At 43.2% G+C, this 27,089-nt stretch overlaps 1 long non-coding RNA gene across 1 annotated transcript; it reads right to left on the bottom strand.

The window, feature by feature from the left end:
- Positions 1 to 22,037: 22,037 nt before the first annotated feature.
- LOC309528926 lies at positions 22,038 to 22,271 on the bottom strand. Its single transcript, XR_014217990.1, has 2 exons — positions 22,144 to 22,271; positions 22,038 to 22,102 (listed from the first exon to the last, which is right to left on the bottom strand). It is a non-coding gene; the product is annotated as an uncharacterized lncRNA (long non-coding RNA).
- Between the last annotated feature and the right edge of the window lie 4,818 nt (positions 22,272 to 27,089).

Here is a 27,089-nt window from a genome sequence, read left to right as displayed (position 1 = left end):
GGGCCAGAGGTTTTGCATATAGATACAGGCAACGACTGTTTTGCACAGAGGATTGTTCTCCTGACCCCCATGCACACCAGTGGAGTGCGCATAAACCCCTTCTGCCCCTTCACACACTGCCCCACCCCACTTTCCAGCCACTTCCACCTTGAAGTAATGCACACATGCACAGGCCTGAGTCAATTGGATGTTGCCTATATACCGTATTTTTCGCTCTATAAGACGCACTTTTCCTCTCCTAAAAAGTAACTGGAAATGTGTGTGCATCTTATGGAGCAAATGCAGGCTGCGCAGCTATTGCTGAAGACAGAAGAGCAAGAGGGATCAGTGCACACCGAACCCTCTTGCTCTCCTGGCTTCAGCGATAGCCACGCAAAGCGTCTTGAGCGCAGCCGGAGCGCTCCTGCCCCTTCGCTCAAGAGGCTTTGCGTTGCTTTCTTGTTTCTTGTTTTCCTCCTCTATAAATGAGGTACGTCTTATGGTCGGGTGTGTCTTATAGAGCGAAAAATACGGTAGATATAGACAGACACACACACATACACATGACCCAAGCTACTGGGTTAAGGGTCATTTTCAGAAATGCCTCCTCCCACCTCCATATATAAATACAGTCGTACCTTGGAAGTCGAACAGCTTAGTTCCTGAACGTTTTGGCTCCCAAATGTCACAAACTCAGAAGTGACTGTTCCAGTTTGCGAACTATTTTTGGAAGCCAAACATGCGACGGGGCTTTGGTTTTTGAACGTTTTAGAAGTCGAACAGACTTCTGGAATGGATTCCGTTCGACTTCCAAGTTACGACTGTATATGGAGGTGGGAGGATGCATTTCCAAAAATGACCCTATGACCCAGTAGCTTGGACACCCTCGGCTACTGAATATTTAGTAAACCAATCAATTCCCACATTCCCTTCTTCTTTAAACTTTCCCACTCAATGCATGAAGGTGAGGTTGGAGACGGTGCCCCCAGTGTGCAAGAATATTGGGTGTGGGGTTGGCACATGTTCCCCTGCCCCCTACACATTCAGCCTTCATGCTGAGGCAGAACAACTGAATAGGGCTTTTGTGGCTGTGTCACATAGGTGTGGTGTAGAAGGATCTCTTCTCCCCACACCCTATTATGTTTCAGCTTTCTACTTTCACCTCTGGAAGTTGGTCTTACACAGCATGACCTTTCCCCCACATTTAGCTGCTGGTAGTGGTATGATGGTTTTATAACTCACACTTGATCCACTGTTTTGTGAGTAGCAGTAGGTAAATGATAGTTTAAGCCCTTACTAACTCGGAGTGAAACATTGCTGGGCAGCACTGTTTCAAAAACCCAGACTGTGGTTTTTTTTTATTCTACCGTTTCTCTCCCGGTGCATCCCCTTTTTTAAGCACGGAGGTAATCTTTCTTTCCTTTACACCTGCCAGTTGCAACAGTGCTGCAGCTTAGATAACAACAGAAGAACAAGGAGACTGACTAATCTTTCCACTATTGGTGTCAACAGAAGGGCACTTCCAAATATGGTTAATTTCCCACACAGATGGTACTTCTGTGGGGGGGTGGAGTGGAAACATGCCAGCCACATGTAAATCACCACATGCAGCAAATGCACACATCTCTTTTTGGCTCCTTAGTTTGAAAGTATGCAATTGCCATGCATGATTTCCAACTGACATGCTTTCCTACATTATTATGTGTTGTGTTTCTCTCCCGCCTTTCTTTCAAGGAGCTTCTGGCATATAATGTTCACCCAACACCATCATTTTATTCTCAGAACAGCCCAGTGAGGTAGGTTAGGCTGAGAGATGGCCCAAGGTCAACCTGGTGAGGGGGATCTGAACCTGGGTCTCTGTGTTCTCATCTGGCACATTCCCTAGGCTCCACTGGTTCTCTGGCATGCCATTTGTACGTTCTACTTGTCATGAAATGGAGCATGTTTGAAGTAAACTTGAGAGGTAGCATTTTTAGCTGAAGAGAAAGCAGTTGTGTAATAGTTGTGGAAAGTCTCAGCCAACTGTCACCTACACAGCAGGCTTAGGGAAGGCCTGCTGTCTGCCACAGTTTTTTAGGGATGTATGGAGCTATGCACGATGCACAGAAGTGCGCATGAGAAGGTCTTGGCCACCTCAGGCCGTTGATTTTGGATATCGTAAAGTGTCTGGAAACCAAGCCTTATGAGGAACAGTTGAGGGAGTTGGGTATGTTTATCTTGGTAAAGAGGGGACTGAGAGGAGATATGACAGCCATCTTCAAATATCTCAAGGGCTGTCACATGGAAGATGGAGCAAGCTTGTTTTCTGCTGCTCTGGAGGGTAGGACCCAAACCAATGAATTCAAGTTACAAGAAAGAAGATTTTGACTAAGCATCAGGAAGGACCTTCTGATCTCTCCCAGGAGGCGGTGGGCTCTCCTTACTTGGAGGTTTTTAAGCAGAAGTTGTATGGCCATCTGTCATGAATGCTTTAGCTGAGATTTCTGCATCACAGCGGGATGGATTCCATGGGCCCCAGGATCCCTTCCAACTCTGCAATTCTTTGATTCTATTAATTTATGATAGCTGTATTTTTACTGCCAGTGAGGGGGCAGACACTTTTGGGATTTACTACCCTGGTGCAAAATACTCTGACCAACCTGGATACGATGTACTTTGACTTGCTGTTCCACCTCAAGCAATAAAATCTCTTGTACCAACCTAGAAATGTCTGTGTTGTGTCATCAGAGCTTTCCACCAACATTATTGTGTCTTGCCAATTGTCTAACTGTATGTTATCTTTCCAGTCCATTGTTTCTGAGTAGGGCATGCATGTTTCTACATAAATTTCAATTAAAAGGAAACTAAGGGACATTAACAATCGAAACTTGTCATTGACTTTTGCTTTATTTTGGTTCATTAACTTGTCATCAACACAACTATTCAGTTGGGCTAAGAGCTGGGGAGAACCACTGATTCACAAATGGAAGATCATTCCAGATTGAACCACCCAAAGGAAGTCAATAGCCTTGTCAGCAAAGGTCATATTTTAGCATTTGTTTGCTAGTAAGCATGTCAGAGTTCAGAAATATTTAGACCTGTGCTCTCTAGATGTAGTGGTTTGTATTAGGCAGGAAAGGAACTTAGGGACCTGGGATAGCTCAGTTAGTAGAGCATGAGACTCTTAATCTCATCGTCATGTGTTGGAGCCCCATGTTGGGAACAAAGATTTCTGCATTGCCAGGAGTTGGGCTAGATGATTGCCAGGGTCCCTTCCAACTCAACAATTCTGTTCTGTTCTGATCAGGACAGAGAAAGCAGAATTGAGGGAAGGGCTGTGGCTCAGTGGCAGATCTCCAGTAGAAGACCCCAGTTGGATCACTGGTATCTCCAGGTGGGGCTGGAGAGCCACTGCCAGTCAATGCAGACTGACCCCATTGGATTAATGGTCTAACTCTGTACAAGGCAGCTTCCTACATTCCTGTCTCTGGTAGAGTATTTGTATTGATTTCTTCTTATCAGATAGCATTGCCTTGAACTCCACAATGCAAATATCTCTGCTTTGCTCTGAGTGCAGGTGGAGGTTAGGGTTACATTTATTTCTGGACTCCGGCTTAAGAACTCTTACTAAGTTTTGTGAAGTCACAAGTTTGCAGGCACCTACTACCCTGCCCAGTCAAAACCAGAATTTATAGAACTAAACAATTCAAGTGCAAGCTTTTGGCTAGCTTCCAGCACCACCAAGATAGATCGTAAGCCTAATATCTTTCCCTGCCAAATACAGGAGAGAGATAAGCTGCAAGCTAAATTGAAAACTCCACTTAGGCAGCTTGAAGGCTCAATATAAATGCTTTTGACATTCCTACACATATGTTGAATTACTCCCAGTTAGTCCTTGACTTTCAGAACTGGCACATGAACAACCAGAGCTCATGCATCATTTGGACCACAAAGAAACATTTCAGACAGCTAAACAATGCATGTGCATTATGAGACCCTGGATATTGTCAGTCAGGAGGGCTAGTGGAATCATATAAGTCATTATAAGTAAGCTGTACTGCCCTGGCAACTTCCTGCATTTCATTAGATCTTTTGGAATTGATTGACTATGACAGCAATCCTTCACACAGCTAAGACTGCTTAAATCCTATTGGATTCTTGCCTAAATGTGTGCAAGAATGCAACCCATAAGGTTGCAAATGAGCTGAATGAAACCTTGCCCATTCCTGCACAGTAGGACTTTTTGCAAGAAGTAGAGCATAGATATCCATTAATTTATTTAATATGCAAATACATTTCCCAAAGGCCCAGTGTGAGTAGCAACATTTTCCCTTCTAAGAATCTTGCAAAGTTGTGTGTGTGTGTGTGTGTGTATTCCCTTTCATAGCTACGAAATGAAAACTGAGGAAAAAGTAACACTGCAATCCTTTTTTATAATAATATTTATTGCTTTTACAACAATTTAAACACTTACAAAAGAAAAAACAAAGAAAAAACAATACATTATAATACAAAAACACTACATAAAAATTAACAAAACAAAAACAATTTAAAAACACATCAAAAGAAAGAAGAGAAGAAGAAAAAGAAGAAGAAAAAAGAAAAAACTTCCAATATCTTATCTTTCTTGCCCATATTTCCACGGCCTCCTCACACCTCCCTTTTTGTATTCCACTTCTATTAATTGTTTCAGCAATTTCCTATCATCTTCCCCTGTTTTCTATCCTATAATTATCTTAACACCTTTTAACCTTATTTTCCTTTAATACTCTATTAATCTATTTATGCTTAATTCCTTATAACATTTCTACTGAAGCCATATAATTTCATTCCAACATTCTTCTAACATTCATTAATTTTACAATATTTCTATAAATAGTCTTCATCTGTTCTTTCCTTTCCATTTGCCATAACACTTAAGAGATTCAAGGTCAATCCCAGAGTCACACAGTTTTTATCTTGCAGCTGGAAACTCCCCTAGCCCAGCTCTTATAAAGTAACCAATTTCAGAAACTTCCACTAGGGGGAAACAGTTTCTATTTATAATAATCAAGAATGTCACCTTTAAGCGCAACTCGTACAATCCAAAGTTAGTTTCAGTTTTCAGTTACTTTATTACTCCTTTTTAGAAGCAGCCGGAGACAGTAGAAACAATATATCTCTCTTATTTTGCTAGCTGTCAAGGAACATTCTAAGTGCTGTCAATGGACATTCCAAAACGTCAGTCCTACTAGCAGCCCATTTCCAGGGTCAGAGCGGCAGTATTTTAACTCTCTTTACTCTCTCCTGCAGGCATACTCAGTCCACAACTTCCCCCCCTCTTCTCCTGCCTCCAAGGGGGATTTTATACTCTTTGCCGATGGAAATTTAATCTTTTACAAAAGGCTTTCCAAGACTTCAGCTTACAGACTCCTTGCCTCAGTCTATTTACAAATAGGGAAGGCGGACTTCCTGTTTTGAACCTCCCCGTTTCGATGCCCAATTAAATGTTTAAAATCCGATTCTCCCGTATCAGCTCTACTCATGGGTAATTACTTTGGAGTCAAATCTCCACAGGAAAAAGTCAGTGCTCTCTGGCAAAAGCTATGTGGCTTCGCTCCATGGAAGAAGCAGACGATTCGAAGCACCGCGCCACTCACCCCACGTCGCTCCAGGTCCCCGAAATCGGGTTCCCCCATGAGTAGGGGAGGCGCAAAAGGTGCCTGCCGAATCCCACATTCACAGGCTTCTCCCACCTGTGATTTTTACGGGTCTCCGCCTTCGCTGCGGCAGTACAGACCCAAATTCCCACGGGGCAAGTTCCTCCCGATCAGAGGAACTCCGCCATTGCCGGAGGCACCAACCCGGAAGTCTCCGTAACACTGCAATCCTGCCATGCTTACTTGGAAGTAAATTCCACTGAAATCAGCAGAACAATTAAAGCTAAATGTGTGGGTGTGAAGTTTTAGGGCTAATTTAGTCCCATGGATTGCAAGAAGATCAGACCTATCCATTCTTAAGCAAATCAGCCCTGAGTGCTCACTGGAAGGACAGATCGTGAAGCTGAGGCTCCAATACTTTGGCCACCTCATGAGAAGAGAAGACTCCCTGGAAAAGACCCTGATGCTGGGAAAGATTGAGGGCACAAGGAGAAGGGGACGACAGAGGACGAGATGGTTGGACAGTGTTCTCAAAGCTACCAACATGAGTTTGACCAAACTGCGGGAGGCAGTGGAAAACAGAAGTGCCTGGCGTGCTCTAGTCCATGGGGTCACGAAGAGTCGGACATGACTAAACGACTAAACAACAACAACAACAATGTGATCAATCTGGAGCACTGTGGATATGGGTTACATCGTATACATCAAGGCTGAGTCTGATATGCTCTGACACACCATACCTTTAAAGCGTATGGTGTCACTTTAAACAGTGATGGCTTCCCACAAAGAATTCTGGGAACTGCAGTTTGTTCAGGGTACTGAGAGTTTAAAAAGACCCCTATTCCCCTTACAGAGCTACAGTTCTCAGATTTCCCTGTGAAGCGGGATTGATTGTTAAACCACTCTGGGAATTATGGCTGTGTCGTGGAAGTAGGGGCCTTCTAACAACTCTCAGCTCTCTTAACACATTCCCAGGATTCTTTAGGGGAAGTCATGGCTGTTTAAAGAGGCATCATAGTGCTTTGAATGTATAGTGTGAATGCAGTCATATAGTCTTGTAATTTTACCAGCAAGCATCCGAACAGAAACTCGGATCCTATCTATGGCTTCCCCAGAGAGAAGCCACCCAAAGCTTGAATTAAGAGTCGGGTATTTGCAAAAGAAGTCACATGACCAGTTAAGCATATGCCAGACTGAACCAAACAATTACGTTGAACCCAAATTCACATTCAGCCATTTGCATTGTGAGGGTGGCCTTAAAATAGCAAATGAATGGTTGAGCACAAACCTTGTTAGGTGGTGGAATGTAGGTGGTCATCCTCGTAGTTAGCTGCTGATGGAGAAACAGATGCCTCGTTCTTTCTCCTAGGAACAGGATATTTTCTGTGGTGGTCAGTGGAATCATGGGAGATGCACTTCGCTGACCCATTTAGGATGGGCCAGGAAAACATTTTCGTTTCATCTAGGCAGTGAAGTGAACTGGAAAAAAGTGCATAGAACATTAATGTTGTGGCAGCTCTTCAGGGACTAGGTAAACTCTACAATTTTTTATTTTATTTTTTGTGTTGGCAAGAAATCTCCAAGTCCTTGGATTGAAGGTTTTCTGCAAGATTTTCTGCAGGGATTTCCCCCCCTGCTAGGACACATTTAAAGGAACAACTGAAATTTGGGGTAGAATCTATGGCTCACATTGAGTGTGTGGAATGAGAATGATCAGAAAGTTGCATGAGAGCTTAGGCAGTACATGCATCTGTGTGTACTGTTCACTTGCACAGTCTATCCCCTTTTTGGTGACAGGAAGATCCTGTGGAGAGGTATATGTGTCTATATGCTGTGCCACACATGAACATGGGCCATACAGAGCTGGACATACAATGCCATGGGTTACCACCCTTGCTTGGGCACAGAACCATCTAACAGATTCCTGAGCCTGATTCCATGTCTTGAGAGTGCCTCCCTTAGGAAAAAGAGATGCTTAATGAATCAGCTTGGTACGAAGGGAGCCACCTCTCTCTGCAGCCCTTGGCTCCTGCTCTGCTGGTGGGCAGACCAAGGGGGTCTTCCACACTTCCCCCCTGAAAAACACACCCTTCACCACTGAATCAGAACAAACCTCAATCCATGGAAAACTCAATTGCCACTTGTCCCAATTAAGTGGTAAACCATGGGTTTTTCTAGAGGGAAGAGGCGGGGCAAATGGAGGAATGTGGCCACAGCTGTTCTAGACGTTGGAGCATCACAGCGAGATTTCCAAGGCTATACCTTTCAAGCATATTTGAAGCACACACACCCCTGAAAGAGTTTTTTTTAAAAAAATAATATTTATTAAGAGTTTAAAAATTACAAAAAGAAGAGAAGGAATTAAACAAAGCAAAACAATAGAATACAATACATAAAAAAACAAAAAGCACTGCTCAACAAACAAAAACAAAAAGAGAAACAATTAAAAACACATCCAATATTTCCATATCTTATCTTTCATTTACTTGTTTCAATGACTTCCTCACACCTCCCTTTTTTGTATTCTAGTTCAGTTAGCTATTTCAGCAAATCCTTTCCATCTTTCTCAGTTTTTGCCCTATAACTTATCTTAACACAATCTAACCTTATTTTTCCCCTTTGGCCCATTAACAATCTATTTTTACTTAATCCTTTATAACATTTCTGCTAAAGCCATATAATTTCATTCCAACCTTTTTCTAACATTCCTTAATTTTACAATATCTCTATAAATAGTCTTTAAACTTTTTCCAATCTTCTTCCACCGACTCTTCACCCTAGTCTCGGATCTTGCCGGTCATTTCCGCCGATTCCATATAGTCCATCAATTTCATCTGTCATTACCCAACGCTTCAATATTTTCAAAAAGCAACCATTCTCTCAGCCAGCAAAAAGCAGATGATTCACAGCAAAATTTAAAGGTCTGGCAGGGCAGGTCCTCCTCCTTCTTTAGCATCCATCAATATCTTAAGTTTTACTCGAGGCTTCCTGCCCTGCCAAGCAACTCCAGAAGCAATCCTCTGCCACCTTCTGAACCCCTCCATCCCATCCAAAGCTTGCAGTGTTTGACACAAGAGCAACATCCCCAACAGCACAGCAGCCCTCATCCCCACCACAGTACCTCGGCCCAACAGTGACAACTTCTGATTTATCCATATTTCCCAATTCCCCTTCTCCTCAATCCAACATCCTTCACAGTTATCCCTAAACAAATTCACATTTTTGGCAGTCATATCAACCCCCAGATACCTCTTTTTCTCAACCGATGTCAGTACCGCCTCCTGAAACTTTGTCAGGCCCTCCCTCTCCAATTCAGATGGGGCTCTGGTCCTCAAATTCATCCAATCCTCCTCAAATTCAATCATAACGGATGTCAGTTGTCTTTGTATGGATGGGACTCTCCTCTGCAATTGTATTATTTTAGATTCAGCAGCAAGGGTTTGTCCCCTGACTTCATCTGCAGTTTGCCATATCAAAGTAAATTCCTGTGTCAGTTTCTGAGTGGTTTCTGAATTGGTATTCACCTTTTGTCCCAAGTTGTTTAAGCTTTCTACAGTTGAATCAATTTCAATACTTGCAACATCCAATTTCACATTTCTCGCATCTATTTTCTTATGGAGTTGTTCCAGCGAATCATTTATTTTCAAAAATGCAGCCACTAAGGCCTCCTCTGTCAACATCCCGTCTGTTTTTTCCCTTCCGTTCGCCATAACACTTGAAGAATTCAAGGTCAATTCCATAGTCTCACACTGAAGAATTCAAGGTCGATTCCAAAGTCTCACACTTTCTTATCCTGCAGCTGGAGATCCCCTAGCCCAGCTCCTATCAAATAAATTTCAAAAAGCTTCCACTAGGGGAAAACAAGTTGTATTTGTATCTGTCAGTATGTCCTCTTTTAAACACAGTTTCAATAATCCAGAATTTGTTTCAATTTCAGTTACTTATTCTCCTTTTTTAATAAAGTTCAGTAAGATTGTTTCAGTTTTCCATTGCTTTACTCCTTTTTAAATGCAGACAAAGACAATTGGAAACAATATATCTCTCTTATACTAGCTGTCACCGAACGTTCTATTCGCTGTCACTGAGCCTTCCAAAGCCCGTTGGTTTTACTGGCAGCCCGTTTACAGGTTCGGAACGGTGGTATTTTAACTTCCTCACTCACTCCTGCAGGAATATACAGTCCAAAGCCTCCCCCCTCTTCTCCTGCTTCCAAGGGGGGGGGGGTTAATATTTTTTACTGATAAGAATTTAGTCCTTTACAATGGGCTTTCCGAGGCTTTAGCTTGCGGCTTCTTTGCCTCAGTCTTATTTACAAAGAGGGGAGGTGGACTTCCTGTTTTGAACCTCCCGTTTCGGTGCCAAATTAAAACGTTTAAAAATCCAATTCTTCACTCTACTCACGGGTAGTTGCTTTAAGATCAAATTGTCCACAGGAAAAAGTCAGCGCTCTCCGGCAACAGCTATGCGGCTTCGCTTCGTGGAATAAGCAGTCGATCCGAAGCACCGCGCTGCTCACCCCACATCACTCCGGATCCCCGAAATCGGGTTTCCCCATGAGTAGGGGAGGCACAAAAGGTGCCCGCCGGATCCCACGTTCACAGGCTTCAACCGCCTGTGATTTTTAGTGGGTGTCCGCCTTCGCCGTGGCGGCCAGACCCGAAATTCCACAAGGCAAATTCCTCCCGATCAGAGGAATTCCACCATCGCCGGTGGCGCCAACCCGGAAGTTCTCCCCCCCCCCCCCGAAAGAGTTTTGGGCACTGTAGTTTATTCCTCACAGAGATACAATTCCCAGGTGTTGCCTGGGAATATGAATTAGTTGTTAAGCCACTGGGAATTGCAGCTCTGAGAGGGAAATAGGGGTCTCTGGAGCAACTTTTTAGCACCCTTTTCAAACTAGACTAGATTTGAGCTACTATTTGTAAAAATCACGAGGTTTTATGTCTTGTTTCTGTGTAAAAGAGAGTTTCATCAGGTGTGGCCTGAATGGCTCTTCCTTTTTTACCTTCTGGGATACCCCCCCCACAGCTGTTCCTTATAGAACGCTATGATAGCAGAGTGGCACATTGCTCCCCCACCCACAAGAATCCTGGAAAATGTAGTTTACTCCTAGAATTTCCAACTACAGTTCCCAGGATTCCAGGAATCCTTAATGCGGCTTGCTTGCCTGGACAGAGATGTGTACATGCATGTGGCTTCCGTGCGGCTGGCATGTAGCCTACAGTACAAGCCACAAGTGTTGGTCCATTATTCCAGAATACCAGCTGAATGGTGCTGCTGTCGTGCCAAAATGTCTGAAAACCCCCAGCAACTGTTCCACTATAAATGGTAAGTGCATAAAGACCCCAGGTAAAGAGCTTGTTAAAAGCCATTTAAATGTCTGTTTTGTTTGGAGACTGGATGAATGTTGTTTGTTCCAGGCATTAAAAAGCACTTCATGGTCAATACAACAGGGACCAATGAAGCAGGGGAAAGGCTATAAACCCTCAGTGTGACATGGAAAAGGTTCACTGAAATTGACAACTCAAAGGAATACACAACATCAGTATCTGCTACTGTTTGCCATGGAGATCAAAGGGAGGCTTGAACTCTTGACCTGGCGGAATGTGGGCCAGGAATTCCCTAACTCCATAATGTTCAGCCGAGATTGAAAATCCATGACAGCGCTGTGTGCTGTTTCTCTCAAGCCACCATTGCTGGCTCGGCATTAAGTTATTAGTCTGGTCCGGGGTGAAACTGGAGATAGTACCTTGCTGTTTGGGCTCCCCAGTATTCACACAGTCGGCAATGGCATGGATCATTTTTAGAAGCAAATAGCAGCCACAGGGTGTTTATGGGGTGTGGGTGGGTGGGTAGAGAGAGAGTCAGATCAGAACTGTGGTCCAGTTTAATTCTTTGCCGCTGCTGAGGTCCGAAACCAGATTCCCCACTTTCCCCATGGCTTGGGATTTTTCTCCAGGTGCAAATAGCAGCTGGGAGGGCAAGAAAAGGGGATTTGAATTAGGTTTGGGGTGCAGGTTTAAAGTGCCCCACCCCTACTTAGGGTCCTAACCCTGACCAGCTGACTCCCATGAATTTATTTACTTTAAGGGGGGAAGGAATCCATGCCATCACTAGACAGGTGAATCGCATTGGCCCTCAGTCCTCTTTTGGTGTGTGTAATTATAGGTGCAATGCCCTTTAAAATCCTTGTCTCAAAAAGCAGTTTTGCAGTCCCTGGCTGGCAGAAAACAGTTGGAACTTGATTGTCAGAGATGGTCAAATGATTAATAGACTCCACAGTCACCAGTTGTTGAACAAGCTGGATTTTCATAGTTTGCCAGCAGCAGCTGATATCCAAAGATCCCGCTGGGTCAACAGAAGGCATCTCTGCTTGTACAGGGGTGTCGCTGGTTTCCTCCCTCCCTCCTGCACTGACCCTCTTGCTGCCTGGAAAGCAATTCTGGATATCCCCTATAGGGTTTTCAAGGCTCACAGGGGGCATGCAGAAGGGGACAACATTGCCCAGTCCCCTTCCAGTTGTATAATGGAATATTTGGATTAAGTCAATGTGTGGAAACAGGATCCACAATAGATAGAACTCTTTTAGAGGAGTTTGGATTTGATATCACTACCCGAAGGAGTCTCAAAGCTTTATCACTACCCGAAGGAGTCTCAAAGCAGCTAACACTCTCCTTTCCCTTCCTCCCCCACAACAAACACTCTGTGAGGTGAGTGAGGCTGAGAGACTTAAGAGAAGTGTGACTGGCCCAAGGTCACCCAGCAGCTGCATGTGGAGGAGCGGGGAAGCAAACCCAGTTCACCAGATTATGAGTCCACCGCTCTTAACCACTACACCACACTGGCTCTCTCTTTTAGGCAACTGTCATGGACTGGCTGGATGAAGAGATGCTGTGGCAGGCACCAACTGGAGAATTCCCAAGGAAACCCCCAAGGGAAGAAGAAGCAGAGGCAAGGGACTGGTGGTGGGATGACGATGAGTGGTCAGAGGGAGAAGAGGAAGCAGACTGGGGGAACGAGGTGTCGGATGCTGAAGAGGCAACAGGGTTTAGTGAGCAGGAAGAAGCTGGGGCAGAAAGCAGTCCTGATGTAGAGGCTGGAGGTGGGGGGCAGGAGACAGGGGTGAGGCAGGCTGCTGAAGAATCCAGGGAGTCTCCCTCTCCTGCTGTCACCAGCTCTCCTAGCCTAGTCTCTTAGGACATGCAGAGAAATGAAAAGAGCCGAAGAGAGATTGGTTGCACACAGATGCAGTCCCTGATTAATTGGGGGAAAACCCTGGAGAGGAGGGAAAATATCCTTTGCCAAAGCAACAGTACTGGCAATAGCTTGTTTTTTCACCCCTCAAGCAAATGGTCAAAAGGGGTGTGTGTGCAAACATGTTCAGAAATGATTTTCCCCTTGTTTAGCTCATCTGCTCTCTGTTAAAGAAACCTTGTGCCACTCATAATCAAATAATAGGTTTGAGACTCAAGTATATTTCTGCATTAGCTGTTACTTTAGACCTGCAGATTTTTGCAACATCCTTGAAAACTGCATTTTGTATCCCCCCCAAAGTAAAAATAGCCATATTCATAGTATTACTGTAGTATAGGAAATCCATGAGGTCCTTTACAGCACTATTTGTAAGTTATAGCATACCCTTCAGTTAATAGCTAGTTCAAAAAGTAGCTTCTCGTGGTTGTAAGTTTATCACAAAATCATATTTTATTGTTTTGACATATCAATGAGCAGCCTCTCTGAAATGTGAGGGAGACGACAACAAAAGAGAAACTTTGGAAAGGTGCAAATGGAGAAAAGGTTTTGCTCTAAGTGTAAGGAGCTCTTTTAGATTGAAATATAGGTCAAATCTCTACATTAGCCATAGTAGTCTTGTGGGCTGCAGAGGTTTGGTTTCCTGGCGGATTTTGATTTGTGAATGTTGATGTTACATTTTAGAAGCATTTCGAAGCAACTTCAACTGCACAGCTGCTACCTGGAGTCCCGCATGAAATGATAAAATGAAACCAGAAAAGAGATGACAGGAAGATGGTACAAGGTCAACATATCTTGTTCCCATAGAGATTTCTTGCTTGCTTTCTCCGCTATGGAGCAGATGTTCCTCTTTCTCTTTTTAAAAACTTTATTTCCTCTTTTATTGCTGCATTGAAGTTACTGTACTATTAATAGCAATCGGTGTTCTTTGCAAAAAGGGATTGAGCAGGCACTCTGCTACCTCCGAGAATCCAGAGGCCCATTGGTGATCCAGTCTTTGCTTGTAACATGAATGGTGTGAGGGCAACTGGGCTTTGTGAGGTCTCTTGCTCACCCCCTTCCCCTGCAGCTGAACTCCAAGACCAGGAATGAGGCCAATTTAAGGGCGAAGCAGAATGGTTCAGGGGAGAATTGGTGGGTGAGCAAGGGTTAAGCACTTCCTGCCCCATCTGTGTTCTTTTACAGATTTGGGAACATACCCTTCTTGAACTATCATGCACTTCTGATCTGGGACTGTAGAGAGAGAGAAAATGCAGCTTTGCAAGGATGCTGAATTTGCAATGTGTGTCTCTCTTGTATCTTTAATGAACTCAAGGTAAACAAAGCAATCTTTCAAAGCAGAAATGGCGTGTTTACATATTCTGGCAACTCTTGCTTTTGCTTATTACATTTCCTGACATATAACTTATCATCGTGGGGTTTTTTGTGTGTGCGTGTAATTCTCTAAAGAAGTGTTTATAGCACACATGACTGTGAGCGGTTTTTGATTTTGCGTTGTTTCTGCAGAGGAGAAGAACTAACTGCGTCAGTCTTGCTCATTTACTCAGACAACTCTGTTTTTATTTCCTGCTGCTTGTTAAAACACTGTAAGAAGGGTTGATTAGTTCAAATATGCATTTCAAAAGATCTAGCTTCATAACAAACTTGCTGATTTTCCCCTTCTCCTTGCCAATGCCAAAGGTGTGGCAGAAGGAATAGTATCTGCATTTAGAGACTTGTAATTATTATGCAGATAGACAGCCATATGGAACGTACTCAGAGTGCACACACAAAAAAGAAATAAAACAGGTCTGTGGTAGCCTAAGTGGTGTTGGACTACAAGTCCCTCTCAGCCCCAGCCAACCTTGCACATGGTCAAGGATGGTGGGAGTTGTAACTGAATAAACAAAAAACTAAAGTCTTAGGAAAAAACTTAACAGATATGGAGAAGGAGAAATTCCAAGAAGAGACAGGTTTGACGGTGGTTAAGAAGGTGAAATACCTAGGGGTAAATTTAACATCTAAAAACTTGAACTTGTATAAGGACAACTATGAAAAATGTTGGTCAGAAATTAAAAAAGATTTAGAAATATGGTCAAATTTGAGATTGTCAATGTTAGGCCGAATTGCAGTGATTAAGATGAATGTATTGCCTAGAATGTTATTTTTGTTTCAAACTTTGCAGATTATTGATAAGATGGACTGTTTCAAGAGGTGGCAGAAAGACATTGCGAAATTCGTCTGGCAGGGCAAAAAGCCCAGAATAAAATTTAAAATACTTACAGATGCAAAAGAAAGAGGGGGATTTGCCCTGCCGGACTTAAAACTGTACTATGAAGCAGCAGCGTCCTGCTGGCTGAAAGAGTGGATGCTCCTCGAGAATACAGATATCTTGGATTTAGAAGGTTTCAATAACGCATTTGGTTGGCATGCATATCTATGGTATGACAAAATCAAAGTGCATAGTGCCTTTAAACATCATATTGTTAGGAAAGCGTTGTTTAATGTCTGGATGAGATATAAAGATTTGTTGGAAAACAAAACCCCTAGATGGTTGTCACCCTTAGAGGCTAAGGCATACAAGAAAGTCAATATGGAGGTCGGATGGCCAAAGTATTGTGAGATTTTAGAACAGGATGGAGAGAAATTGAAATTAAAGAGCCATGAAAAACTAAAACCCAAAGTACAAGACTGGCTCCACTATTATCAAATAATGGAGGTTTATAAACAAGACAGGAAAATTGGCTTCCAGGTGGAAAAATCAAAACTTGAGACAGAATTGTTAGAACCCAATACTAAGAATTTGTCAAGAATGTATAATTTGCTGTTGAAATGGAATACACAAGATGAAACAGTTAAATCAGTTATGATTAAGTGGGCACAGGACATTGGTCATAACATTTTGTTTGCTGACTGGGAAAGGTTGTGGAACACCGGTATTAAATTTACGGCATGTAATGCCTTAAAGGAAAATATTATGAAAATGATCTATAGGTGGTACATGACTCCAGTCAAGCTAGCAAAAATTTACCATTTGCCCGACAACAAATGTTGGAAATGTAAGGAAACTGAAGGTACTTTTTATCATCTTTGGTGGACATGCCCGAAGATTAAGGCTTTCTGGGAAATGATATATAATGAAATGAAAAAGGTATTTAAGTATACTTTTCTTAAGAAACCAGAGGCCTTTCTCTTGGGCATTGTCGGCCAACTAGTGTCAAAGAAGGATAGAACTTTCTTCATGTATGCAACAACAGCAGCAAGAATACTGATTGCAAAGTATTGGAAGACACAAGACCTACCCACCTTGGAAGAGTGGCAGATGAAAGTGATTGACTACATGACATTGGCGGAGATGACTAGCAGAATTCGTGATCAGGGAAAGGAGACTGCGGAAGAAGACTGGAAGAAATGTAAGATCTATCTTAAGGACTATTATAAACTTGATGAATGTTAGAATGTCGAGGTTTTTTAGAAAGAAAGGGTTGCAGTAATGTAAGATTTGATCAAGAAAAGACTAAGATGAATTAGAGTGGGGGGAAAAAACAGTTACAAGTTGCTATAAAAATTTGGACATGAGGATGCAGAAAGGGGAGGTATGGGGGAGTCTCGGAAAAGAAGTTTAAGAAAAGATATTATGAAATTATGCGTGTTTGTTTGTCTTTTTATATGTTTGTTTGTTATAAAAAATTTCTGTAAAACCAATAAAAATTTTATAAAAAAAAAAAGGATGGTGGGAGTTGTAGTCTTACCAACATCTAGAGGGCTCCACATTGGGTATTCCTGAAAAGAGGATATAGTCGGTGCTTTTGTGTATGAAGCTACTCACCATTACGGAGTGGTCACCTCATTTCTTTTTCTTTTTTCCTGCCTGTGACAGCCATTTTGTGGTGGCGCCCACAGCACATTTATCAAGATATGACATATAACACTTGTCCTACATTGGCTCCCAGTACGTTTCCGAGCACAGTTCAAAGCATTGGTGCTGACCTTTAAAGCCCTAAACGGCCTCAGCCCAGTATACCTGAAGGAGCATCTCCACCCCCATCGTTCTGCCTGGACACTGAGTTCCAGTTCCGAGGGCCTTCTGGCTGTTCCCTCACTGCAAGAAGTGAGGTTACAGGGAACCAGGCAGAGGGCCTTCTCGGTAGTGGCGCCTGCCCTGTGGAACACCCTCCCAGCAGATGTCAAAGACTTTTAGAAGACGTCTAAAGGCAGCCCTGTTTAGGGAAGTTTATAATGTTTGATATTTTATTGTGTTTTTAATATTTTGTTGGGAGCAGCCCAGAGTAGCTGGGGAAACCCAGCCAGATTGGTAAGGGTATGTATGTATGTATGTATGTATGTATAAATAAATAAATAATAATTATTATTATTATTATTATGACTACCAGGCAGCTTATTTCTAACAACAACAACAAAGCACCACATACAGCTGAATAGGTTTTATTTATTAAATGTGTATTTCCTGCCAGACTAATGACAGTAGGCTCTTATGAGAGCTTTACACTTTACATCTGGGAACTGCTGAGCTCCACTTGAGTTAGTCATACATGATAATGATGATTATTATATACTTTTTTTCCTAATAGTGGCACCAAATGTGCATCACGCTTTATAGAACCATGTATACAAACCAGCCAAAACACTGAGCCCAGGTCCCTCTCTTGACTTTACAAGGGTATTGTTTAAAGAGGTTTGTTGGGTTTTGTTGCTGCTGCTGTTATCAATACTCATTTTAGATGTATGTGGAAATTGTTCAATTATGGTTGTGTACATTTTGATGTGTTTTATTTCTTGTTTATGACTACTTCTGTTATGCTTGTAATTATGTAAATCTTTTCACATTGTAAGCGGCCTTGAGCACCATTTTAACTACAGAAAGGCAGCATACAAAATAAATGATGGTGGTAATAAATTTGAGCAATAGAGAAGGCAGCAGGGAGGAAGGAGAACAGGTAATATGAAGAAATACAGCTGCCAGCAATTCCTTGGGGCCAAAGTTGGTGGTGATGCTGAATGACTCTTTGCATTTAACAAGTACATTTTTAAAAATCTTATACCATCCGCTGGTGTGTCTGGCAATTATCAGTATCACACTAGTTATGGGGAGGGAATTTAACTCATGCCTCCACTGCTGCAGTGCTGATGGAAAATCCCTTCTCTGAAGCTGCTATTCAGCTGGGAGGAAATCCCCCATTGGTGCCAGCTTCAAAGCACCAGAAATGACAACAGATCAGCAGTCACTCTTTGGAAAAACATGCTGCTCTTAGACTTTCCATTTTATTGTCTGTCTGTCTGTCTGTCTGTCTGTCTGTTTGTTTGCTTGTTTGTTTGTTTGGAAATGTATATACTGCCCAAGTGCAATTGCCTCTAAATGGTTTACAAGGATATATAATAGGAAAAAGTATAAAACTCAGTTAAAACTATAAAATCAGACTTCACTTGAAATGCCTGCTGGAATACAGAAATTTTCAGTAGCTGCTGGAATTTCAGCAGGGAGGTGACCAGTCTGGCTTCAACTGGAAGGGAGTAAAATTGGGTCCACCACACTAAACTCATGGCTCCTGGTGGATGCAAGCCACGCATCTGAACCATGCAAGACTACGAACGGTGACTCCCCTGAAGACTTCTGTGATTAAGCATACACATTTTAGATTACAGAAGATATTTTTCCTTATTGCTATGTCCAGAAGCAAATCTTTATCAGTTTTGCACTCACCCAAAGATGCACCTTTATGGGTTATATTTCCATCAGACGGAATTCTGCTTATTCATGGCTAATGGAAGCTTTGTCACGTAATCTACTGAGTGCAAACTTTGGCTAGAATCCAGACTCTAGCCTTGGGCAAGGTTGAGGCTGTTCAGTTAATGATTGCCTGCATGAGTACAAATCCATGGCTCTCGGTTTTACTTCAGATTTGTATTGATGTGCGAGAGACTGCTGTAATCTGTGCTGTGTCGTGAGTCATCTTGGTATACTGTTAGCATAAGTGCCCTGGAGAATGTCCAGACACCTGCACTATGTCAAGGGGAGCGTTGTTGGTCATGGCTTATCACGTGCTGCTCCCATAAAACATAGCAGATAGAATGTCCTCTCCAAAAGGCTACCCTCCGAGCTAGTTTCCTAGCTTTTAACAACTTCCCTCATTCTTAGCCCTGGCTCTTTAATCAGTAGGTGGGATTTTCACTTCCTGCATCTGTAATCTCTGAATAACTCTAGACGATCCTACCAGGAATTCACCATAGTGAGCTGCTGCTGCTGCTGCTGCATCATAAATGCCAGGCTGAAAACATGCTCATCTATGCTTCTATCACCAACTCTCATCACACCTTCATCCCCGATCTTAATGCTTTGTTTCCTGACGCACTATTTCTTCTTGATCTCATGCAGCATGTTTTGTGTTTTGAATGTTGCGTTCTGTTGGCAAAACATACACACAGACTCCTTTCATTATCCTCCCCCCTACTCTTTGCTTTTGGAGGGGAGGGACATAAGGGTACTAAGGGTTTTTAAATAATGTGTGCCCAGTGTATACTTAACATGCACACATGTGGAACAGGCACATAACTGTAGTGTCATCTTGGAGCAAGCAGAAGGAATGCCAATGCAATCTTGGTATGTGGTTTGGTGCGTAATATGCAATGTTGCTTCACAGCTGCCTCTCGCTCACTGGGCACAAAGGAGGTACTTTGAGGCTGGTCTGATCACCAAGGTTAAGGAACATCCCAATGAACTTGGCTTTCCTTGTGGGATATTAATATGAGTGCCAGCACCACCACCAGGAAATAGAATGCAAATAGGAACAGGCTTAGAAAATCCGTTGTAGGTGGCAATCGTGGAGAAGCTTATCAATGTAGACTGGGGATGCACAAATCTGTCAGTTTCCATTTCTCTCAGTTTCTCATTTGCCAGTCTTAAGTTTAGTTGTCCACATTTATACACCAGATTTTTAAAGTCCTTATGAAAATTCATCAGTATTTTAGTCCAAATTTCTCCTACTATACACATTCTTGTATGCCATTTTGCCTACGCTTCCCTAACATAAAGCATTTTAGTGCACATTTATGAACCAGTATATGTATTTTTGTACACACTACAGTACTTGCCCGGGGAACTGCATTGCAAAATTCAGAGAAGAGCAAATTTGGAAGGTTTTAGGTTGTTGGGTTTTTTATGAAGGTGTGAATTAGGTAGGTAAAGGTAAAGGGACCCCTGACCATTAGATCCAGTCGTGACCAACTCTGGGGTTGCGGTGCTCATCTCGCTTTATTGGCCGAGGGAGCCAGGGTACAGCTTCCAGGTCATGTGGCCAGCATGACTAAGCCGCTTCTGGTGAACCAGGGCAGCGCACGGAAACACCGTTTACCTTCCCGCCGGAGCGGTACCTATTTATCTACTTGCACTTTGACATGCTTTCAAACTGCTAGGTTGGCAGGAGCAGGGACTGAGCAACGGGAGCTCACCCCGTCGTGGGGCTTTGAACCACCAACCTTCTGATCAGCAAGTCCTAGGCTCTGTGGTTTAACCCACAGCGCCACCCACGTCCCGTGAATTAGGTAGGTTGCCTTTAAATGTAAGCTGAACTGAATTTCTTCTCCACCCCAATGTACACATACCTATAGGATGCTATACCAAAGGTGACCCTTTCTGCACAACCAACTATGGCAAGCTCCTTTCTATCCCTTGATGCACTTTCCACTATGGATGTATTTACCTGGTGGTTCCATCTCATGACCTAGCAGCCAGCCATTCACAAGCCTCCCACAGCCCAACATTTTGGAGTAACAGCTGGCTAAGAATGCATCCAAACACTGCTGGGAAATCTATTCCTTTATTAACCAAGTTACTTCCCCCCAGCAAAGGGCTATCAAATGCAAACTTTGTTCAGGGTTGCATGTGGCTTGGGCTTTCCTTATGGGGCTTCAGATGGAAACATTGCCTGCATTTCTTCAAGGATTCTAGCAGTAAAATGTTCCTCTTGAGAAGACTAAGCAGAGGCATTATTAATGTGGAAGAGCTGCAGAGTCTTTAAGGACTGTTGCTCAGGAGTGTGTCACCTGCCTTGGAGGTGAGAGAAGATCTCTGGTCTGATCTCCAGATTGGATTGAAACCCTGGAGAGCCTGGAGAGTCAATAATTAGACAATAGCAAGGTAGATGGATGAGAACTTTGATGATAGGTTCCTGTCTGTGCAGTTGCCATTCCTAAACTACTTTTCTGGCTGCTGGAAAACAGAACCAATGGAACCCTTGCAAATTGCCCAATGCATAGATACAGATGTTGCTTCACAGCTGGTCCTAAATCATACAGCTTTATCTTGCTGGCATTTGCCTACCATTCCCCTCTGGTGAAATGGCTTATTATGGTTGCACGGAATATAGTTCTGAGTACTTTCTCTAGTCTACCATATGCCTCACCCAAAATGACTTCCCAGCAGCATTTGCATTCATTAGCCACACACACACACACACACACACACACCTAATTCCATTAGATCCAACAGCACTAGATCCATCGGTTGCTGCTGATGTTAACAGCTTGAGGACATTACCTCTTCTAGGCAGACAGAGTTTCATAACCTAATAAAGCCAGGAATTAGATCCTGGCTCAGCGCCTCTGCAACTCCAGCTCAGTAAGCCAGCAAAACAGAAGCTGTATCTGTACATTATTTATATCCCCCATTGTCCAAAATATTAATTTACCAAAAAAGGCAGGAAGACAAAGCAAACCTCTGGTACTCTGTGCTGCTCACGGATTTCAGAGACCTTGCCACACAGGCGTGAGTTTCTGAAACAGAGAGGTGTTGCCTGCTTTTCAGTTTCGCTTCAGAGAATCCACAAAATGGTTTTTAACATTTCCAAAAGTCTGCTTTGCGGAATCAAAGACCTGGTTCCCCAAATGTCCTGATAATAATGTAGCCGGTATTCTGACCCAGGTATAATTCTGATTTAACCTTGGGGGTTTTGTGTTTTGTTTTGTTTTTCTTTCTAAAAATGCTGAGCATTTTTATAGCACCCCAGAGTGTTGAAAGCACTTCACATACATAAGAACTATTGAGGTAAATAGTTCTTATAACCCCCTGTAAAGTGCATTGGTATTATTATCCCTGTTCTTCAAATGGATGGCTGAGGCTAAGAAATAGTAGCTGCCTTTCCTAAGGCCACATACTGAATATCTTAATAATAATAATAATAATAATAATAATAATAATAATAATAATAATATCTTTATTGTCATTGCCCCCTCTCGGGGACAACGAAATTACTTGGCTGCTCCATCCACCCAGGTAGGGCACTCCACACAAAATCAAAACAACTATAAAAACACTAATTAAAACAATACAGTATAATACAGCAAGGAAGATTAGATGACTTTCAAAGTCCAGGCTTCCCATTCAGGGCCGAGATCGCTCTGGAGAAGAAGCTGTTCTTAAGACGGCTCGTTCTTTTTTTATATATAAAATTTTTTATTGGTTTTTACAAAAAAAAATTTAAAACAAAACAAACATATAAAAAGACATACAAACACATATAGTTTCATAACCTTTTTTTCATAAACCTCGTTTCTCAGACTCCCCCATACCTCCCCTTTCTGCATCCCAATGTCCAAATTTTTTTAACAACTTCTAAATATTTCCGTCGAACCTCTGTCCTCTTAATCTTTCCTTCAATCTAATCTTATATCACTGTAACCCTTTCTTTCTCAAAACCTCGACATTCTAACATTCATCAAGTTTATAGTAGTCCTTAAGGTAGATTTTAAATTTCTTCCATTCTTCTTCCGCCGTCTCTTTTCCCTGGTCACGGATTCTGCCAGTCATCTCGGCCAATGACATATAGTCCATCACTTTCATCTGCCATTCTTCCAGAGTGGGTAGATCTTGTGTCTTCCAATACTTTGCAATAAGTATTCTTGCTGCTGCTGTTGCATACATAAAGAAAGTTCTGTCTTTCTTTGACACCAATTGGCCGACAATGCCCAAGAGAAAGGCCTCTGGTTTCTTAGGGAAAGTACATTTAAGTACCTTTTTCATTTCATTATATATCATTTCCCAGAAAGCCTTAATCTTCGGGCATGTCCACCAAAGATGGTAGAAAGTACCTTCAGTTTCTTTACATTTCCAACACTTAAAGGTAAAGGTAAAGGTACCCCTGCCCGAACGGGCCAGTCTTGACAGACTCTGGGGTTTGTGCGCCCATCTCACTCAAGAGGCCGGGGGCCAGCGCTGTCCGGAGACACTTCCGGGTCACGTGGCCAGCGTGACAAAGCTGCATCTGGCGACCCAGCGCAGCACACAGAACGCCGTTTACCTTCCCGCTGGTAAGCGCTACCTATTTATCTACTTGCACCCGGGGGTGCTTTCGAACTGCTAGGTTGGCAGGCGCTGGGACCGAGCAGCGGGAGCGCACCCCGCCGCGGGGATTCGAACCGCCGACCTTTCTATCGGCAAGCCCTAGGCGCTGAGGCTTTTACCCACAGCGCCACCCGCCATCCCATTTCCAACACTTATTATCAGGCAAATGGTAAATTTTTGCTAGCTTGACTGGGGTCATATACCACCTGTAAATCATTTTCATAATATTTTCCTTTAGGGCATTACATGCCGTAAATTTAATACCGGTGTTCCACAACCATTCCCAGTCAGCAAACATAATGTTATGACCAATGTCCTGTGCCCAGGCTCGTTCTTGTCTTCATCATCCTGTATCTCCGTCCCGACGGCAGGAGCTCGAAGAGACAGTGACCAGGATGCGAGGGATCTTTTACTATGTCCAGTGCCTTCCTATGGCACCTTGTGGCATAAATCTGCTCTAAGGTGTAGAGTGGGCAGCCAACAATGCTCTCTGCTGCCTTAACAACTCTGCACAACCCCAACCTGTCCCGGGTAGTACAGCTTCCATACCACACACATAAGCCATAAGTGAGCACGCTCTCAATGGCACAGTGATAGAAGGCAAGCAGCAGTTTCTGCGGAAGATGGTTTTTCCTTAGAATTCTCAAAAAGTACAGTCTCTGCTGCGCCTTCTTCACAAGCCCCCTTGTGTTGACACTCCAGGACAGATCCTCTTGTAATTCAATGCCCAAAAATACATTTTACAGTGTGACTTAAGTGGGGGAAAGGAGGCAGGTTCGTGCCCCAAAGAGTTTACTACAGTGGTGCCCCGCAAGACGAATGCCTCGCAAGACGGAAAACTCGCTAGATGAAAGAGTTTTCCGTTTTGGAGGTGCTTTGCAAAACGAATCTCCTATGGGCTTGCTTCGCAAGACGAAAATGTCTTGCGAGTTCCTGCGGGTTTTTTCCCCTCCCCCCCTTTTTCTAAGCTGCTAAGCCGCTTATCAGCTGATCCGATAAGCTGATAAGCTGCTAAAAGCCGCTAATAGTGCTAATAGCGCTAATCCGTCAATGGGCTTGCTTCGCAAGATGAAAAAACCGCTAGACGAAGAGAATCACATAACGGATTCTTTTCATCTTGTGAGGCACCACTGTATCTCTAAATCTCAACAGTGAGAGAGGTTCCAAAGGATGTCAATAAAACAAGACAAAGGGAGAGGCTAAACTATGAAGGAATGAGGCACATTGAGGCACATTGTGCCTGCCCCCCCCAAATATTAGGAATTGTAGCTTATCCCTCACAGAGCAACAATTCCCAGCACCCTTAACAAACTACAGTTCCCAGGATTCTTTGGGGGCAGCCATGTGCTTTAGGTGTCTGGTATAGATTTGATCGAAGCTAACAAGGGATGAAATGTGTGTTAAATGTTCTTTTTTAATAATAATAATAATAATAATAATAATAATAATAATAATAATAGAGCAATCAACTTATTTTTACATCTGGTCAAACCAAAAACCATGTGTTGACTTCCCATTAGCAATCCATAATACAAACTGTAGTTTAGCTTGAATCAGGACACAGAATCAGCCCAGAAGATAACCCTGAATTAGTCAACAATATCAAGAAATTATTTCCAATGGAGTTAAATGTTCTTTTGAAACATTGTAACAGCACCCAAACTTTAAAGGCATCGCTACCTTTCAGATAAGGTCCAAAGTGGGACTTGGAGGCATAGAATGCTTCCGTCTCCCAAGTCAGACCCTTGGGTAATTGTGTATAGTGACAGGCAGCATCTGCCCAGGTTTCCAGACTGAAAACTTCCCCAGTCCTATCTAGAGACATTGGTGGATAACCCTGGGACTTTCTGCTGATAAATCTTGCACTCCACCACTGCACTACAACCCTTCTCTGTAGCTCAGAAGACAAACACCAGGCTGCTCAGAACTCTGGGAGACAAATGCATTCTACATTCTCAGGACTGCCTCAAACATTACAGCCCACAACATGCACATTGCGGAGAAAAGACAGTTATGAATGCCATGTGGAAGCCATAATTCTTGTAAACAGCTTACCATGCGGTTAGGGCGGCTGACATCATGTGAGGCGTCTTCATACAGGCACCAGATTCCCTTGGTAGCCACTGGCATGGAGAGGTGTCGTATTACTGGCCCAAACAACACCCTGAGTTGTTTACAGGCATGGTGATGATTTCCACATGCAGAACCACCCCATGGAAACATTTCTTGGTAGCACTTGGGTGGAGGAATGCAACGTTTTTGAACCTGCCCTGGGCTGATTTCCCATGAGAAACAGCTGCCGGGCAATGGGCCAAGGTGGAGGGAAGGATGTTGTTCAGGAGAAGGTTGGGGACAAAATGGTAGATTCAGAAAAAGGCCAGATGGGAGAGTTGGAGGTAAGATTCAGGGTGAAAAGGAGCCCCCAGGGACCCCTGAATTAAGGGGCTTGGAGGTCACTATGCTCACCATTGGCCGCACAGATATGTTGTAGGCTGCTATAGGCAGATTTAATGGGCCAAACCGGTGCTATTTTGCAAGAAAAAGAGGTGCCGAATCTTGATCCAGGTGATCAAGATACATTTCACCCAGCTGATGCTTTGGCTGAAGGAGGATGATCCAGATTCCACAAAGTGAAAAGAATAGGTTTGTTTGGAGCTGGCGGACAGATTTCTGAAGTGAAAAATCAACAGTGCTGCTTTCAAGTGTACAGGTCTTGCAGTGGAATAATAAATGTGACATTGCCGGCCTGCTGGCAAGTGGATTCTTCTGTGTCCTTGCATCACCTGCACAGCGTGGACGTGCCTAGTGAATCACACAGACACCATCCATCTTTTGAGCTGCCCTGTAATAGGCTGCCCTGGACTTCTCCCAAATCCAGGAAGGGGAGAATGTAAAATACTGTGCCTGGATTAGTGGTGAACCCCTGGGCCACTTCACCATCCTCTTCATAACATACACATTTAGGGACCACTGAGTGATTTGAGGAGCAAGGTGAGGTGATCATGTTCTCTTGTGCTGCTGGATGCCATTTTGTTAAGCCCCGGCTAAGGCTCCCCAATGAGAGCAGGAAGCGTTGCTCTCACTCCCCGATGCTTCACGATAAAGTCACATGGGGATATGGCATTGGTGTGAAGCCAAATCAAACCATACCCTTATGGATTTGGGGGAGTGGGGAAATGGGGCAATGTGTCCACCAGCCACCAAGACTCCCAACAGTGCAACCGACACTACTGTCCAAACCAGGGTTTCCCAAACTTGGGTCTCCTGCTGCTTTTGGACTACAACTCCCATCATCCCTGGCTAGCAGGACCGCTGATCAGGGATGATGGGAATTGTAGTCCAAAACCAGCTGGAGACCCAAGTCTCAGAAACACTGGTCTAAACCATGAAATGGGGGGTGGCAGTGGTGGAAAGAGAGAAGGGCGTGCAATTTTAGGATTCCTTTTCCCCTGGAGCCCCCAGTTTCAGGCAGAACAATTTCATGAATAACTTTCAGCTTAGCTCTATAGGAGATGCCCTTCCACAGTGCGAAAAAAGCAGAGCATTTAAGCTGCTGCTTCTTATGCCCAAAGGAGATTGAAGACACCAAAGATCGCTGCCTTTCCTTAACATTGTTCCATGTTAAATGCTCTTTGGCTTTTGGAAACAAGGTCAAATAGATTTAAGCTGTTCATCTTATTAAAGTTCTCTGCAGGAAGACAGGGGACAAAGTTGTTTTCTTCTGCAATTTTTTTCAGCCAATCTATTACTTAACACCAGGTAACATATAAATTGCCATTGTAATTGTTCAATGTACAGCATCACTGTCACTTTTTACAGTATCTTTTGTTAGAAAAGTCCAGAGGTTGCAGAAGGACTAGTAACATCACATCTGGACCACGGGCAATGTTGCATTTTTGATAAAA

This window comes from Podarcis vaucheri, assembly GCF_965113315.1.
Source record: "Podarcis vaucheri genome assembly, chromosome: 3".
NCBI classification, from domain to species: domain Eukaryota; kingdom Metazoa; phylum Chordata; class Lepidosauria; order Squamata; family Lacertidae; genus Podarcis; species Podarcis vaucheri.
Note: the sequence above shows the minus strand (reverse complement) of the source record. Positions and strands in the feature narration are given on the sequence as shown.